The sequence below is a fragment of the Equus asinus genome, chromosome 25, assembly GCF_041296235.1.
Source record: "Equus asinus isolate D_3611 breed Donkey chromosome 25, EquAss-T2T_v2, whole genome shotgun sequence".
NCBI classification, from domain to species: Eukaryota; Metazoa; Chordata; class Mammalia; order Perissodactyla; family Equidae; genus Equus; species Equus asinus.
This window is the reverse complement of record NC_091814.1, coordinates 24,678,233-24,695,520: the sequence shown is the minus strand read 5'-3', so window position 1 is coordinate 24,695,520 and position 17,288 is coordinate 24,678,233. Positions and strand designations below refer to the sequence as shown.

General features: G+C 46.5%; 2 pseudogenes; one reads left to right on the top strand and one right to left on the bottom strand.

The window, feature by feature from the left end:
• The first annotated feature begins 3,004 nt into the window (after positions 1 to 3,004).
• The window catches only part of LOC123280651 (intelectin-2-like), a 31,707-nt pseudogene continuing 17,423 nt past the window's right edge, over positions 3,005 to 17,288 (top strand).
• Positions 9,681 to 12,128, bottom strand: LOC139042042 (voltage-dependent anion-selective channel protein 2 pseudogene; annotated as a pseudogene).

Sequence of the window (17,288 nt, the reverse complement as noted above, 5' to 3'; positions counted from 1 at the left end):
GATCAGGCAGAGAACCAGAAGTCAGAACTGTAGAAGCAGCAGCAGCAGCAAATTCAGGGGCGAGGCAAAGACACAAGCCATGTGTTTTAATCAGGATGGGCTCAGTTATGCTGCCCTAACAAGCAATGTTCAAACTTGAGCAGCTTAACACAACAGAGGTTTATCACTTGCTAATGCGAAGTTGGCTGCAGGTCTGGATGACTCTGCAAGGTAATTGTCTTCCATGGAATAATTTCACCATGAGGCCTTCTTGGCTGCAGAAGAGATGATACATCTGGAGGATTGCTCGGGCTTTTCTTTGCTTCTGCCTGGAAGTGAAATATGTCACTTTTGCTCACAGCCATTGTCCGCAACTAGTCAAATGATCTTGCCTAAGTGCAAAAGGGCTGTTAAATGTGGGTGTGGTAGGTAGAATCCAAAGATGCTGCCCACAATCCCTCCCCTCCCTGTACACGTGACTCATTCCTCCCATCAAGAAGTGCAGCCCATTTCCCTCCTCCCTCATCTGGGCTGGCATTGTGACCTCCTTTGACCAATAGAATGTAGCAGAAATGAGGTGGGTGTAGCCTAGCCCTTAAGAAGTGGCACCTTCTGTTTTTGTTCTCTTGGAACCCAGCCTCCATCTATAAGGAGGTCCAAGCTATCCTGCTGGAGAGACAGAGGGGCTGTGTGATGAGGCCCTGCAGGGTGAGATACCACATGGAGAGAGAGGCACATATGGCTAGCACAAACAAATATTTAATTTTAATTAATTTAAATTTAAAAATTGATCATCTGTTGTTCCTGGGAAAAGTTTTAAGTATGTTTGGAACAACTTTTTCAACTGTAAATTTTATGAAATCTAAATGCAGATGAACAATTTCTGATGAAAATTTAGCATGCAAACTGAGCCAAGCGGTGAATACTAAAGACACACTGAATTTTTTTTTTAAGATTTTATTTTTTCCTTTTTCTCCCCAAAGCCCCCCAGTGCATAGTTGCATGTTTTTAGTTGTGGGTCCTTCTAGTTGTGGCATATGGGGTGTCGCCTCAGCATGGCCTGATGAGCGGTGGGATGTCCGCGCCCAGGATCCAAACCAGTGAAACCCTGGGCCGCCAAAACAGAGTGCACCGACTTAACCACTAGACCACGGTGCCAGCCCCTAGACATTGAATTTTGAAGACTTAGAAGAAAAAAATTTTTATATCAACTACATGTTGAAATTATAATATGATGGTTACACACATACACACATATATTAAGGTTAATTTCACTTGTGTTTTTTTTTTTTTAATTTTTTTAGCATCATGCTTCTATTGGACAGTGCTGCTCTATGGTACATCCAAAGGATGTTTAGCTGCTAAGGAAAGGGGCAGGAGTCTGGAGAATCCATTTGTCAGAAAGCATATGAAGATCTTGACGCTTCAGTGAATGCTTGGATGAGTGGAGCATTCCAGCTGGTCATTTAGTACCTCGTGGAGTCAATTTCTTTCACTCGACTAATGCAGACTGAGGACCTACTACGTGCCAGGCACTTTGTGTAGTCCTGGGGATATGGTGATGACCCACACACAGTCCCTGTCCTCATGGAGAAGGAGAAAGGTATTAAGCAAATACCTATAGAAATACTCAAATAGGATTCAGAAGCTTCCTGAGGAGGAACTCACACAGGTGTCCCAATGATGGTAGCTCAGGCTTCTATGCCAAAAGTCAATCAGAGCGTAGCATAGTGCCCTTCAGATGTATCCCCTATCCTCACCTTTTTAGCCTTCTGTCTGGGTCTAAGAGGGGGGATTCTGGAGGAAACCCTGAAAGGGCAGTTTCACTGAGGTCACTGGGGCACTGGGAAACCAGTCCTGCTTTGGCCCCATCATAGGAGAGGACAGGCATTTCCTTTCTTCAGCACCGAGCAGGGTGGGTGTCTCCTGCCCCTTGGACCGCAAGGAGACGAGGTGCTGGAGGCCTGGGAGCGAGAGGAAGCAGTGCCCTGAACATCAGCAGCTGGTCCCGGTGAGCAGGCCCAGCACCAGAGGCGGCAGGGCTGGCGAATCTAGGCCCCATGGGGAGCCGGAGCCTTGGCAGTGGACAGTGCTGAAAGGTGCCGGCAGGCTGGGAGTGCGTGCAGAATGGAGAAATCCTCTTTGTTAGCACATGTAAGACACGGCCCAGGGAATAAGGACTTAGAAGAGGAGGGGAAGTTCCCGACAATAGGAGGAGATGAAAGCCAAGAAATTTCAGTGCCATGAATGCCAACGCAGCATGACCCCCCGCTGGTGTACCCTAGGAAAGTACCAGGTACATTAAAAAGAGTCAATGATATGAAGTTGATAATTGCACTGTGGTTATGTATGAGAAAAATCCCTATTCTTAGAAAACTCGCACTTATCTAGGAGTAAAGGGCCATGATGTATGTAACTTACCCTCAAATCATTCAGGAAAAAAATGTGTGTGTGCACGAGTGTGTGTGTACAGAGAGAGTGCATAGATGATAAAGCAAACGGGGTAAAATATTAACAACAAGTGAACCTAGTTAGAAGGCATATGTGCGTTTTTGTACAATTTTTATTTTTGCAATGTTCTGTAAATTTTAAATTATTCCTAAACAAAAGGTTCATAAAACAATGAAATTACAGTGTGATGCATGTCCTCATTAGTGTAGGACAAAGCAGAGCAGTAGGTCAAGGAGAAAGCCATCAGCTTTGCCTGGGGGTGGGGGTGTCAGGGGGGGCTTCCCCGAGAGGCTTAAGCAGAGCTGAAGGATGATGTCCTGACAGGGATGCATGTGAGGCGCTGGAGCAGCTCATCGAGGTGGGAGGGGGGTAGGCGGGAGTGAAGAAATGTAGGATCCGACCTATCCTGAGTGTCTGATTACCTAATAAACACTGCAGCCGCTCGGATGAAGCAGAGACCCCCTCCTCAGATGGTGAGTGTCAACTGTGTGACCAATGCTCCTCTGGCCAACCAGGCACCCCTCTTACTAGCGGAGGCCCAGCCCAGGGACCTTCAAAGGGAAGCACGTCAGAGGGAGGGGCCAGCAGCCTGGGCAGGGCTGGGCAGGGCTTGCAGCGTTTGGCTCTCCCCAAAAGGGCTCAGCACTTCACTTGAGTCAGGACCCTCTGCAGAGGCAGGGAGCTCTGAGTCTGCACCTGGCAGGGAACTCTCAGCTGTGGCATCTGTGAGGAAGGAAGGAGGGAGCTCTCTGTCCCGGTGAGGATTTCTGAGTGGGCGACAAGACCTGTGGGTGTGGGGAGCAACGATGCGAGCTCAGGTCTGGTCTTGGCCTCAGGGATTGAGAGTTTCCAAGAAAGCAGCCCATGGCCCCTTAAGAACTTCTAGGATTGGGAAGGGATGGAGGATATTCGGGGAGGTTCCAGAATGCCCAGAAGCCCATCACTTTCCATTTGCGGTTTCTTGACTCAGAAAGGATGGAGAGCAAGGATGAGAGGAAGGGAAAGGATGGTGCAGCCAGTGACTTGTGCATCTCCTTTCCCCTTAGGGGACAATGGCCAGATTCTGCTTCCTGCTGTTCGTCTCTGTGGCCACCAGAGGGTGGAGTGCAGGTAAGTGACTCGTGCAGCAGTTTCTTCAGCTCACCTCTCCTGTGCAGGGGAGTGAGGGGGTAGAGTTGGGCTGGATGCTGACATCCTGGGCCTGAAGGAGAGTCATGGAGATGCACAGAAGCCACACGTGGCAGCTGACTTGAGATGTGGCCTGGGTGCTGATTGCTGGCCTCTCCGGGTGTCTGATCTGAAGTAGTCACAGTGTTAGCTAAGTCATGTCCTGGGGCCCCACTCTGTGCCTGTGTGTGGCTGTGAGGGGGCTCAGGAAGGGGATGGTAGGGACTGTGTCCCCTCCCGGCTACTCCTGCCCCTGTGGCCTTGGCCTCTGCCTCTCCAAAGGGAGCTAGGTGGTCATGCTGTGTCCCAGAACATCCCCGTCTAGTCCCCATCCTCCCAATTCCATTCCTCACAACAGGTGTAATGATAGTTTTCAGTTTTGGTTAGTTGAGAAGAAGAATTCAGTGTTAAGCCTGTATGAGATCGTGGTCAGATAGTCTTAGCAGACGGAATCCTGGGTGCTCACAGCATAGTGACGAACTGGCGAAGTGGGCAGGGGCTGGGAGCTGATGCCAGGAAGGATGGTATCAGGCAACAGACTGTTAATGACAATTATTCTCACATCCTCCAGCAGTGCCCCAGGCTCCTGAGATGTTCCAGGAGGGCAAAACCTGTGCCTCCTCCCTTTCTTTCCTGCCTCGAAGCTGCAAGGAACTCAAAGAAAGTTGCAATAGAGCAGGTGGTGAGTAATAAACCAACCCAGCCTTCTCTCCTTGAAGACACTTTTTAGCTAAACAGAGCCCAGGCACGGAAATCAGGAGGAATGTACCCACCGTTACTGTCTGTTCTGGCTCCAGCTCCCACCCAAGCAGCCTTCCAGTGGGAATTTGGAGGCTTTGTGTCCCACCCAGTCACAGCAGGCATGATCTTCTGAGCACAGGGCGAAGGCAGTGTTCCTGGCGACACATGGGGTGGTGGCAAGAGCCATGATGAGTCTAAGATTTTCCTCTAGTTGTGAGCTAATGTTAGCCTGCCAGTTTCATGGGTGCTGGCAGGAAACATGAGACTCCAGAAGCTGAGACGAAGACCTTTATTATTCACAGCAATAGCAGTAGCCAGAGTATCAGCATTTTCTCGTGCTGGTTCCCTGAGCCCCAGTTCCAACACGGTGACGTGAAGAGGGCCAGGAGACATCTGCACAGGTAGTGGTTTTGTCAAGCAGGCTGACAAGTGGACTGGTAAAGAAACAACAAGCCTTTTTTAGATCAGACAGTTTAGATCAGACTCACATAGACTGCAAAACCAAGATAGCAAAGGTGTCACCTTCTCCCATCCCTTGGCCCACAGGACAGCACAGAAACGAAAGGGGCCGGATGACAAGGTAACATGGGTAGTGAGGGACTCTGATGCAGAGGATCTGACCCAGGCTGCAGCTATGCAGTTTTGTCACCTGTAGCTGCATCCTAAGAGGCTGGGGTGGGCAGCAAGGCAAAAAGCCCCAGGCCTCATCAGAAGCTGGAGTCAAAGACAAACTGTCTCACGACAGCCTCCCTGCAAGATAGGGAGGTGGGTGAGCACCGACCTTGTAGCAGCCCCCACAAGCCTGCCAGGCTTCCGTGTTTCAGGAGGATGACAGGTGTTCTACCAGGGGTTAGGTCCACTGTGGTTAGGCCTTGCCCATGTGGCACATGTGGAGATGTGCAAAGTGACTAGGGTGGCACAATGGAGCCTTCTCCTCCAAGGCTGTGTACAGGAGAGGAACTCTGAGCTTCGGGAATCTGAATCTTGCACAGTCACATGCCACATAACAATGTTTCGGTCAACAAGGGACAGCGTAGACGATGGTGTCCCATAAGATTAGTACCACATAGCCTAGGTGTGTAGTAGGCTATATCATCTAGTCGGCGTAGGGACACTATGTGATAGCACAATGAAATCACCTAACGATGCATTTCTCAGAGCATATCCCCGTCATTTAGCGAGGCGTGACTGTATAATGGTCAGTGGCCTTGCCTGCCCTTTGCTCTGGGATGAACTTGATGTAAACTTGGGATGTGATAGGGTGCTGATTTCTGGCCTCTCCTGGCCAGAAGCAGGCACTATCCGGAAAGAGACGCCATCTCTCTGTTCTGAGGCTGTTTGCTCTGCAATCTCTTTGAAAAGATAGTGTGGAACTAAGGCAGGCAGTGCCTCTGCTCACAGATGACCCAGAGAGAATTGTCTTCCCACAAATGACGAAGTGTGGGAGCCTTCAGAATACGCTTCTGATTTCCCCGAATCTTTCTAGTTGTGGGTCCTGAGAAGGACCATGTGCTCCCAGACAGGGGGCTCTGGGCTCGTTCCCTCTGCAGATGGTGTGTATCTCCTCCGCACTAAGAATAGTGTCATCTACCAGAACTTCTGTGACATGACCTCTGGAGGTGGCGGCGGGACCCTGGTGGCCAGCGTGCACGAGAACAACATGCTGGGGAAGTGCACGGTGGGCGACCACTGGTCCAGTCAGCAGGGCAGCAGGGCAGACTACCCAGAGGGGGACGGCAACTGGGCCAATCACAACACCTTTGGGTCTGCAGAGGCGGCCACCAGCGATGACTACAAGCTTGGTGCCACTCACCACCCTCTTGGGAAAGGGTGAGGAGCTGAGTGTGGCTCGACCACACCGTGTAGAAGGGCAGGTTGGAAGATGGGGATGTGGAGACAGGGCTGGAGAAGAAAGACCTACTTCCAGGTCTTGAAGCACAGCTTCCTCCCAGCAAGGCCGTTAGGGACCTGGGTGGTGGGAGGCATCTTCATCTGCTGGAAGTTGGGGTGTCTGAGCACTGCTGGCCACCTGCCCTCCTGGAGCCCAGAGCTCTCAGCTCCACTGAGGGCTGCATGTGTGTGACTGGTGCCTGTGGGACCTCCTGACCTGGTCAGGCTCAATGTCTGTTGCTCTCCAGAACCCTGGCTACTATGACATCCAGGCCCAGGACCAGGGCACCTGGCATGTGCCCAACAAGTCCCCCCTGCAGCAGTGGAGGAACAGCTCCCAGCTGAGGTACCGCACCAGGAATGGCTTCTTGGAGACTCTGGGACATAATCTGTTCGGCCTCTACCAGGCAACCAGGGCTGTTGGCTGAGGGGCACTTCCTCTGGTGAACAGAGAGCCAAGTGTTTGGGGTGAGAGGTAAGTCTCTGTGGCCACGCATCACCGTGAGGTGCCTGTGCTTGGCCACTTCTCCTACTCTGGGTCACTGTGAACTGCTGTGCTGCCTCTTTCAGGACCTCTGAGGCAGACAAGGGGAGAGGCCTGTGGGAGAGGAGAGGAGAGGGAGAGCGGGAGAAGGCCAAGGGGCTTGGGGCTGTCAGAGAGACACAGCTCTGGGGAAAGAGGCGTGACTATGATGGAGACGGATTTCTGAATAATGACACGGGAAGGCATTAAATCCCCTACCTCTCAATATGACGGCATCTCTGCTGTCCTCACACAACCGCTCTTTTGGGTCCCTGCAGAAATATCCAGTGAAGTATGGAGCAGGGAAGTGTTGGACTGACAACGGCCCAGCCGTCCCTGTGATCTACGACTTCGGTGATGCTCAGAAAACTGCATCTTATTACTCACCACTTGGTCAGGGTGAGTGTCGGCTTCCTCAGACTGGTCTTAAATCCCGCCGTGCCCTCTTGGGAAAAGTGTACATAAAACAAATAATAATTACTAGCATTTCCTGAACACTTTACAATGTGCCAAGCTCTTTTCTAGGAACTTGACACAGTTTTGTGTCATTTCATCATCTTGAGAAAGGCTTGAAGTTAAAATCACTATTATCTCCATTTTACAGGATATAAACCAAGGCTGCTTAACCACCACCCTGTGTGGCCTGTTAGAACAGTCAAGAAAAGGTGGAGGCTAGTGTTCACAGGAGAGAAAAACTAGCAAAGTGATGAGAAAATTTTATTTTTGTTATGAAGGACAGCTATTAATTATCTTAAAGACATTTTTCAGCATAATAAAGGCACAGAAGTTAAGTCTTTGTTTGGAAAATAAAAGCCATTACTGTTGACGTTTGATATTTTACGAAGGCGGGTAATGGCAGTTAGGAAAACAAACACACGGTAATTGGATGAGAAGTGTGTCCACAGAAGCACATGGCCACACCTGATCATTGGTTGTCCTCCTGCACCTTTGGAGATCTTCTTGGTGATCCTCTGTGGAGTCTAATTTCTCCTGTAAGCCTCGGGCAGACAAGTGTCCTCTTGCGAGCCCCAGCCTCTGTCCTCTTGCCCCAGATGGACAGAGGTTCTCCCCTGGCCAAGTTCAGGGTCAGATGTCCCAGCCACAGGAAACACAGGTGCTGGGCTCCACCCCTACAGCTTGGAGGGTTGGGCTGTGACTTGAACTCTTGGCTTAGGGAATCCCTGGGCTGTTCAAAGGGAAGCTATTCCCAGTTCCTCCTTTGAACATTTGGCCCTTTCTCTGCTGCTTCTTTTCCAGGGAATTTGTTGCAGGATTCGCACAGTTCAGAGTGTTTAATAATGAGAAATCAGTCAATGCCCTGTGTGCTGGGGTGAGAGTTACTGGCTGCAACACTGAGAACGTGAGTTTGGGGAGATCAAAGCGTGTGCGCGTGTACATGTGGGGTGTGTTGATGTGTGTCTCCGTCACTTGCCTTTTTACTCTCTTGATGGTGTCTGGTGAACGTAATCTATTTCAATGACATTTTGTTTATCAAGATTTCCATGTATGGTTAGTACTTTAATGTTTTGTTTAAGAAGTATGTTTCTATGTTGAGGTCATGAAGATATTCAAGACCAGATTCAAGACCAGATTGTCACCTGTGCTTTTGACCAACTGGCTATAGATTGGAGGTTCCAAGGGCTCTCTCGAGGGGTTTGATTAATTTGCTAGAACAGCTCACAGATCTCAGAGGGACATTTCACTTACTAAATTACCAGTTTATTATAAAAGGATATAACTCAGGAAGAGCCAGAAGGAAGAGATGCATAGGGCAAGGTATGAGGAAAGGGCAAGGAGCTTCCATGCCCTATTCAGAACATGCCACTCTCCCCTCATCTCCATGTGTTCATCAACCTGGAAACTCTCCAGACTCCATCCTTTTGGGTTTTTATGGAGACTTCATTACAAAGGCATGATGATTAAATCATGGATGATTGATTCAACCTCCACTCCCACTCCTCTCCCTGACAATCAGGGGAGTGGGACTGAAAGTTCCAAACCTCCAATCATCAGGTGGCTTCTCCTGGCAACCAGCCCCCATTTCTAGGTGTGGTCCAAAAGTCACCTCATTAACATAACAAAAGACACCTTTGTTGCTCTGGTCACTCAGGAAATTCCCAGGGTTTGAAGAGCTCTATGCGAGAAACAGGATAAAGACTAAATTTATACTTGTAATAGATCACAATACCCCACTCTGCAAAGGTGGATGTGACTGGCAAGGTCTGGGCTCCCATCTTCAGTTGCATATTCAAAAGAAGAGCCAAGGTTGCCAGTGAAGTCTCACTGTGTCATCTGTGTCAACAGGGTGCTGACAACAGCAGTTCTGCTTGTGAGCAGAGCTCAGACATTTTAAATAGTTTTGCTCAAAATGCAAGTCTGATTCGAACACTCCCCACCTCCCATCACCATCCTTTTTCTCCTTTGCTGCCTGTGGACTAGAGCAACAGTTCTCAAATGGGGTGAGAGGTGAGAGAGATAGGGGTAATCTCGCCTCTCAGTAGGGCTGGATAGATTTAGCAAATAAAAATACAGATGTCCACTTGAATTTTAATTTCAGATAAACAATAACAATATTTTTACTATAAGTATGTCCTGTGCAGTATTTTCTCGGGTGCCCTATCCCCAGGGACCATTTGGCAATATCTGGGGACACTGGCATGTCTGAGAGGTGGTGTGGAGGATGACAGGAGCCATCTAGTGAGTAGAGGCAGGGATGCTGTGAGACGTCTGACACTACACAGGACGCCCTCCCCACAGCAAAGAATCATATGATCTGAGGTGTCAGCAGTGCTGCAGTGGAGAAATCCTGGATGAGAGGATTTTGTTTAAAATGTATAGCGTGAAAGTCCTGAGGCCCTGGCCATTGGTAGCTGAAACCAAAGAAGAAAATTTTCAACGACGTGGTTAATTAAAAATATAGACCCAATGTTTATTTGTTTTACATTTTTGTCCATTTCATTATTGGTGGATAGCACTCTAACACTTAAATACATTTAGATAATGCGCAAGTGACTGCCCTACTGCAGCATTGGTAAGTAGATAAACAATTTAACTAGGACCTAGTTAACAAGAAACTGACTCCACATTTAAAATACAGCTCTCATTTAGATCATCCTTTGTTTTATCACTGGAGGGGTGGAGGGGAGTTGGAGGGAGCCTGTGCTCACACTGGAAATACATTAAGACCAAACCTTCTGAGACCCATTCCCAAGGGTTCCCACCCTGCCGGGTTAACCTCCAACTCCAGAGAAAGCCCAAGCTCGTGGCCTCCAGCATTAACTCTCATTCCATTGACCAGAATAGGCAGTGTCAGCCTCACACCAGGCCTCAGAGTCTGAGTGCAGCTTACTCCGTTTGAACTAGAGCTGTTGACTTTTGCAGAAATGGAAGCAGTGGGATCCAATGGATGCTTAGCTGTAATGCCAAAACAAGGTCAGTCGGTACCTAATGTCCAAGCAAGATTCACTGAAGCATCAAGATCTTCATATACTTTCTGATAAATATTCTCCAAATTCTGTCCAGTTATTGACCATATTATGTAGCTGGATGTCTCTACTCCTATGCCTCATGGCAAAGTTACTCCTTGTCAGCTTTGATTTGGCACTGTCAAAAGTCACCCAGTGTCCAGCAAGTCAGCCCTCAGAATCAAAGACAGCTGAACCATGGATGGCAGGTCCAGCAAAATCTAAGTCCGCATTACAACCAAGGATTTTACACTCCCTCCTGTAAGAAGACTTGAGTTTACCACTTTTCTTTCTCGTGTTGGTGAGAAGGTAGTATCAAATGTCAATTTCTACCCTTGACAAATCTGACCTTCAAGTCTGATTCAATTCTGTTCCCAGACTCTTTTCAGTGTCCCATTTTTCTGTGAAAGTCAGACCATACTCACACTGTATGAATTTGGTTTCCAAGGTGCCAGTAACTTGACCAGTGTCTGATTTAGATGGACCAGATACCAAGAAATCCGTGACACTGCATGATTTTGTTTTCACATCCAGACAACCTAAAACCAAATCCTCTGCTGAAAATATCTCTGGCAGATTTGCCAAGGTCAGCATATGATGGAGGAATATGCATTGACCACACATGGCTCTGTCTGTAGGTCGCCATGGCCAGGCCGTGAGAAGAGGTGATGGGGTGGTCTCCTGAGAGGTATGCCACATCTGCATGTGGGGCCGCTCGGCTTGCTCTGGTTTGGGCCACAGCTGCCATGGCCAGAGGGCCAAGTGAAAGCCCAGTGTTGTTCTTGGCTAAACCTGATTGATATAGTACATGGTCAGCTACTGTTAATGTATTTTGTTTTTTTCCAGTATCTTCTATTGTTTTCTCCCTCTTTAATAAACTTTTATCCCTTAATAGCTCATGCCTGCTTTTCTTCCTACTCCTTTATTCCCTCTTTCTCTACTCACTTTTGTTATCTCTTGTCTTCTTTCTTTCTCTCCCCCAATGTCAGGGTTCTGGAGGAAATACACAGTACACTCAAATGGTAATGGAACAGAGTTTAACAGAGTCAGTTTGTAAAGGTTTAGGTGGCATTATGGGAAACCAATAAGAGATGTGTAGTTTCCCCGAGTCAGCAACAGTAGGCAGCAGTTATCAAGGCTAGCATTGAAGGGCACGGGGAGAGAGCAGTTACCTGCATCCCCAGGAAAGAACACCTGCAGAAGTCTGCCAGATAGGAACTGACTCTTGGTAGAGGGATGTAGCCAGCACATGGCAACCTAGCAGGTTACCTTCATCCTTCTGTCCTTAGAACTCTTCCAGTGCCTCTCATTGGCTAAATCTATCTGAAAGCCCATGAATGAATTCGATAAAGGTCAGCTTCCTGAGCAACAGAATAGAGTGAAGAATGCATCAGAAGGACAAATGAGAAAAATCCAATATGCTCCACTCCTTTTGCCCATCAGCGTGCATTTTCGTTCTTTGTCCAGATGGAAAATTGATATCTCCAATCAGAGGACACACAATCATCCCATTAGCTCTTGTGTCATTGTGGGCTGATAATAATTCAGTCATATGCTCACGTGAAACCTTAACACATTAGTCACCACCAATGGTCTTCATATCAGGTAGCAGGTGAAAAAGAATGAGGAAGGAATTAAAACATATAAAAGAACTGCCACAGTTATTGCTTCCGTAGCTGTTCATGAGGCCTTAGTTGGTAATCCTAGTTTCATTCTTCCCCCACCCATTGCTTGTTTCCTTTACCCTCTACCCACTTCTTGGCTGGAAAACCTCCTGTAACCCAATTCTCCATTCTTGCTGGATCTGAGTCTTTGTGGTTCTACCTTTACTGGGTTGTTGTACTTTTTCTTTGACCAGGACTATTGGCCAATGTGTCAAGACATAGTCCTCCTTGTCTCCATTATGAAGCAGTAGGGAATTTCCCCTGGGAAATCAGGAACATCACCAGCCAGTACAGTGACATCTTCTTTGCCTGCTGGATCATTGGCATAAGGAAGCCAAAATGGCAAGTGGGTGGACTCAGCTTCCAAATTGAAAGAACCATAACTGCACTCCCTGGTGGAAGCATTCTTCCAAACCCACTAGCCTACTAGGACCTCCAAACCCATTGAACCCCAGGTTGTGGAGAATGAGAAGCAAAAATTCCTTCAGTATGTTGTTTGCTGTAACTGTAATAGGAGCTATTTCCTTTCCACCCCTGGACCCCCAGACCTGTGCATTTAGGCTATTTGATGTGACTGGTTTATTAGTTTTCTTGGGCTGCTGTAACAAAGCACAACAGGCTGGGGGGGCTTAAACAACAGAAATTCATTTCCCCACAATTCTAGAGGCTAGAAGTCCAAGGTCACGGTGTTGGCGGGGTTGGTTTTTATGGAGGGCCGTGAGGGAAGGATGTGTTCCAGGACTCTCTCCTTGTCTCCCAGATGGCCTTCTTCTCCTTGAAATGATGACATTTTTCAAATGTCTTCCCTCCTTGTGTGTATCTTTCTCTTAATCTCCTCTTCTTATGAGGACATGAGTCATTTTTCTGGATTAGGGCCCACCCACATGAACTCATTTTACCTTAATTCCCTCTTCAAAGATCCTATCTCTAAAAACAGTCACATTGAAGTGATAGGGATTAGAACTTCAATATGTAAATTTGGGGGGGAGGGGGGAACAGAATTCAGCCCATAATAGGGGACAACCACATGTTGGCATCATTTATAGTTTGTGTCCAGTAGGACAGCAGTCTCACCTTGACAGGATGACACTGAGCCATTAGTAGCCTATTTCATCATTCTATCTATACCTCCTGAAAGATGGGGCTTGTGGTAAAATGATGAATTCCATAAAATGTGCCCCCTAGCTGGAGGCAATGTTGTGTGAGATGCCATAATATTCTGTAAGTCGGTGACTGTTGCTGTTACTAGAAGCATCATGGTCAGGGAGGGTAAACCTATCACCAGAAAATGTATCTATCCTTTTGAAGGCCAATCATTACTCTTTCCCTTATAGAAATGTTGCAAAATAACCCAACTTATCACTGGGTAGCCTGTGGTCCCCTAACATGGGAATAGTGCCACATTGAGGCTCCACAATGTCCGGTGATGTTGGCCGGTTGGATACTCAGGAGTGGTGTCAACCAGATCAGCCTTGGTGAAGAGAAGGCTGTGGAATTGAGTCTATGCAGATCCTTGTCCCTGATGCCATTGCTGCTTTGTACATGAGCCCAATAAATGAGCACTGAGGTGGTTGGGGAAAGACACTGAGTGCCATCCACAGGTTGCGGCATCCTACTGACCTGGTAATTCAGAGCCTCCTTACAGAGGATGCGCCCTGGTGCACATTTACATGGAAGGCAAATTCCTTATTCTCTGTGCTCACATGTAGAGGTCCATTCATGTACTTTCCCTCACAGCTTTTTGTTGCCATTCTTTCAGTCCTGCTCTATTCAGGCTCCTCCCCAAAGGGCCAACGTGCAAGCCACCGCTCATGAAGCAGTGTAGATTTGTACTTCAGGCAATGTCTTCTTCCTCACAAAGTCAGCAGCCAGATGAATCACCTGAAGTCTCCCTCAGGGAGAATTCCTTTTCACTATCACTTTTCAGGTCACCCCTGCTTGGGGCTGTAATACCGTGGCTGTCTACTTATAGCTAGAGCCAACAGATCAAGCAGATCCATTTGTAAATCACACTTTCCCTCCATTGCTTCTTCATTAGCTGCTCATAGGTTAATTCATATGAGGCCACAGGTGTGGATTTAGGAAGATGAAGCAAAGAGTCGGAGAGGATAATACGGAAGTCTGAAACATTTGCTCATGTAGTGTAGTTCTGTCACCTTGACTTGCCTTGGTTTGGCCTTAAATACACCATTTCCTTTCACAATTATATGATTTGATGGGTTAGATAGTACCTAGTTCATGGTCATGATGGGAAGTTTGGGTTACACAGTCACTTGATGGTCCTTTGTTGAGCATTTAGTCCCTCCAGGGCCCAGTAGCAAGACAGGTTATCTTAAAACAGCTGTTTTAAATGGAGAATAATTGGCAGGAGACACAATGTCTTTACTCCAAAACTCTAGGGGTATGTGGTGTGGTTCTCCCACTGGGGCTTGCCAGAAACTCCAAATAGCTTCTTTTCCATCTGAAATCTTATCTGTTATGCTCCAGAATAAGGTCCATGTGGGAAACAAAATTTCACTGGTACCCGGACCTGTTGTAGAGCCTTTTCTTGTTTTGTGTCCGCTCACAATTGGTACCCCTGTGGCCTGAGTAAGAGCAGCAGGCTCAAATGTCATATGTATTGCTTCCATATTCTGAAGAGACTAGCCTGATCTGGGATTGTGTCTTTTTCTTCAAAATAGCTGATGAAAGCTGTTTCTCACTTTAGGAAGGAGATTCAGATGTCGGAAATTCCCTGATGTGGCACATTCCGCATATACTCTGTGAATTCTTTGATAATTGTCCCTCAAAATTTGGGCTCACTTAGTGACTCAATTCCAATGAATAGAATGTGGCAGAAATGACATTGTGTGACTTCTGAGACCATGTGAAAATACCACATAGAGACAGAGGGATGTCCAAGAAGCTCTGTGTGTTCCCTCCTCCAACAGTTTGAGTCTTCCCACCCAGGCAGCAGACACGGGAGTGAAGGAGCCTTAAAGATTATCCCAACCTTAGCCACCAACTGACTCAAATGAGTCAGAGAACTGCAATAACAGCTTGACCTCTGGAGAGCTGGAGACTGAGGGCAGCCAAGCAGCTTTATGTGGTTGATCCCCAATAGACTCTAAACAGCAAGGACTGGGTGAGCTTTCCTGGTTGACAATTCTCTGTGTGTATTGTTACACCTTGATTCCAAGAAAGCAACGGTGTCTGTAACTCTATGAGGAGAGGACACCTGGAAGCCCTGTGCTTGGAACTTTCCTGGGCTCTTCCTCATGCACCTCTTCCTTTAGCTGATTTTAATCTGTATTCTTTGGCTGCAGTAAACCATAACTGTGAATATAGCAGCTTTCAGTGAGTTCTGACAGTCATTCTATACAATTATTTAACCTAAGAGTGGTCGTGGGGCCCTTCAAACTGGGAATTAATTTCAGAGGTGATGGTGGTGGTCTTGGGGGAGCCTTAGATTTACAATTGGTGTCAGAAGTGAGGGTGGACTTGTGGCCCATTCTTCTACCTGTGCACTCAGCATAACCATACTACAAATATCAGACAAGAATATCACAAGATAGGATAGTCACAAGCCAATCACTTTGATGATCGTAGATGTAACAATCCTAAAGAAGATATTAACTAATCTAATCCGTTAATTAAAAATGGATCATTACAATGCTAAGTTTATTCCAGGAATGCAAGAAATCAATCAATGTAACTGGCTGCATTAACAGGATGAAAGAGAAAAACGAAGATCTCATAGATGCATAAAAAGAAGCTGATGAAATTCAAAATTTATATATGATGAAACCTATCAATATGATAAATAGTACATTCTAGAAAACTACAGAAGATATCATAGTCTATGGTGAAATTCAAAGCTTTCCTTTATGGGACCGGCCCCATGGCTGAGTGGTTAAGTTTGTGCACTCCGCTGCGGCGGCCCAGGGTTTTGCCGGTTTGAATCCTGGTCACCGACATGGTACAGCTCGTCAGGCCACGTTGAGGCAGTGTCCCACATGCCACAACTAGCAGGACCTGAAACTAAGATATACAACTATCTACCCGGGGGCTGGATTTGTGGAGATAAAGCGGGGGGGGGGGGGGGGGGGGGGGGGGAATGATTGGCAACACTGGCTAGCTCACGTGCCAATCTTTAAAAAAAAAAAAAAAGACTTTTTAAAAAAAAGCTTTTCTTTAGAGACTGTGAACTCGGTGAAGATGGCTAAACCTACCATTTCTAGTCAACATTTATAAGTGACCTCAGCCAGGGAAATAAGGTGAGAACAAGAAAAGATATGATTGTGTTTGTAGAAAACACTGAAGTCTCTCTAAGCTTTAGAATGAATAAACGAATTCAGGAATGTCACAAGATCTACACACAAATATTAAGACCTATTGGAAACAAACAACTAGAAAATAAAATAAATCACCATTTACCATAACATCATCATAATCAAATACCAAAGGATAAATGTAATGGAAGATGAGCAATATCTCCAGAATAAAATCTACAAAATCTCACTGGGAGAAATTAAGACTTCAATAAATACAGGTATAAACAGGGTCATAGATTAGAAACCTTAATATTACAATGATGTCAATTCTCTCAAATTTGTCCATGGATTCAATGCCACCCCAATCAAAATCTAAGCAGGTGTTTGAATTCCAAGCTAATTATAAATTTTATGTGGAAATGAAAAGAGCCAAGAATAGTGAAAACAGTCTTGAAGAAGAAGAAGAATTTGGAGAACTTAGGCTACAAAATACATATCAAGACTTGTCTCAATTAGGGTTCTTCCAGAAGTGGATGCTGAGATGGGCATTTGGGTAAAAGAATTTTTTGGGAAGTGACCCCAGAAAATATGGTGAGGGAATGGAGAAGTGAAATAGGGTAGGCAAGAGAGCCCATAAAATATGCCTTCACTTTAGGTGATGTGAGCAATGAAGGGGTTGCTGGTTCTGCAGGTCTTGACAATGTCCTTCACGATCTAGTCTATGCGGTGTGTGTATTAGGCACTACGGATAGACAAACGTATACCCAGTCTCTGAATAAAATCTCCTTCAAATCTTTTGCCAACAGTAACTGGGTTAGTTTTTTGTTAAGATATGCTTTTCCCATCCTGAATATGTACAGACAACTACTCAGATATCTTCATCTAAATAATAGTGTGTTATCTGAAAACAGTCTATCTCAATATTTAGAAAGGATTTCAAGGGAGGCAGTGAGCTGTCTTTCTTTTTCTTTTTTCGGTGGCAGCTTTGTTGACATTATACACTTGGAAAATTGGGCAGATCTGAGTCACCCTGGAACATTTTGGGGCCAACCATGTCTTATTATTTCTTCCACCGCAACATCTCCTTTCGCTGTTCTATTTTCTCCATTCTTTATGTCACTGGGGCAACATGACTGAGCAGATCTTTTGGCATCAC